This window comes from Aedes albopictus, chromosome 2 (assembly GCF_035046485.1).
Source record: "Aedes albopictus strain Foshan chromosome 2, AalbF5, whole genome shotgun sequence".
Lineage (NCBI taxonomy): Eukaryota > Metazoa > Arthropoda > Insecta > Diptera > Culicidae > Aedes > Aedes albopictus.
Window position 1 is genome coordinate 254,214,410 of NC_085137.1, and position 1,777 is coordinate 254,216,186.

The following is a 1,777-nucleotide window of genomic DNA, read 5'->3' on the forward strand; positions in this document are numbered from 1 at the left end:
ATGATTGCAATCGTTTGTATCCACATCTGGCCGAATATACCTCTGCGCCAGCACAAACTCATGCGGATGTTGGAGTGTTGGTGGGAATGGGTTGGCAGAAGGTTCACACATTGGTTTGTGGATACCAGGGGAAGGTGATAGAATTGTGTGTTTTTTTATTATTTTGAAGATGTGCGGCACAGTTCGCTTGATTGCATAACTTGTAGGCGTTTTCTAATAGGATTGTGACACTGTGCTGTGAAAGTTTGGAAGGAAGGGAAACGGCTTTTTCAACCCGTTTCTGTTCTAGCGACGGCTATGAACATGTTTATATACATGAGTTGTATATGTAGAGAGCAGAGAGAAAGTTTATAGAAAGATACAAAGTAGGAGGAAAGGGACGGGCCAGGGATTGAACCCAGGACCTTCTGCATATAAATCAGAAGCGGTAGCCACTAGACCACCAAGCCACGTCAATTAATTTTTCAAACGCTATATTAGTGCTTAAGGGGAAAGGAAGCCGTGAGCCCGAGAATAATCTGTGATCAACCGCCGTTTTAAATTTATGGGATGAACCTGTTATGAAAATGAACTAGCTACCACTACACGCGCAATTTAGAAGAACGAGTGTTTCTTTTACCGGAAAAGTATTGATATCTGTTATTTCGGAAAAAAACTGCAAAATTAATATTTTATCGAAATCAAAATAGCAGACCCATTATAGTGTTTAGAACATAGTAAACAGTGAAATAAATAATATAAAATATATTGAGAGATCTTTCGTGCATCTACAAGAAAAAAATAAAAGAATTATGTTTATTCCAAAGTAATATTAGAACAATTCATGTTTTTGATGAGAAAAAAATTAACAATAGTAAAAATACTTAGTGCATCTACAAGAAAAAAATAAAAGAATTATGTTTATTCCAAAGTAATATAGAACAATTTATGTTTTTGATGAGAAAAAAAAGAACAATAGGAAGAATAATAATGAAATTCATATCCTAGATATGAAGAAAAAAAAGCAAGAATAATTATTGCGGATTTATTACGAAAACTGAAGAAAATAGTCGGGCATACAATTACAAAATGGTCGATACTCATATAATCATCATTTTGAAATCTGCCGCATTGCCAATATTCGATGAAATTACAGTTTCTATATACCTCCAATGAGTGCTGCATAGCAATAATTGTCAATGATCTTTTGATTTCTCTAGTCAGTCACACCGGTCAAACGGAAAAGAAAAACCACAGCCGCACTCTAGTCGTAGAAATGAACTCGATCCTTCCGAACGCAGCGTAGGACATGCATGTGTTGATGCGCTGTTGCAGGTGCGGGCGTTGCACCCAAGATTATTTGATTTTTTTATATGAAAGTATAAACTTTTGTATATGCCAAAAGATTCCTTATAAAATTTCCGATCTGATGGTGCAATTTAGAACACTGAAAAAATAAGTTCATAGCATACTTTTTGCTTTTCCAATTCGAGCGCAAACGATCCCCGCTGTAACAGCAGCATGCGGGTGTGAGGTGAGAATCGAAAAACCAGCCAGCCAACAACAAAAGCACAATGTGTTCATCTCATCGAACGGTACATTCATTTTCTGTTTCGTCGGACCGGGCGGGCGGGTATGGTACTTGCTAACACAACACGTGATGGTTAGTTGAAATGGGAGATTCTTTCAACAGTTTTTTTTTAATATGTCGGCAATAATAATATACGTTCTTTTATTGAAAGAACATCTTATTTATAAGAAAAATAATCAGTAAACGATTTTCTAGAAATGACATACC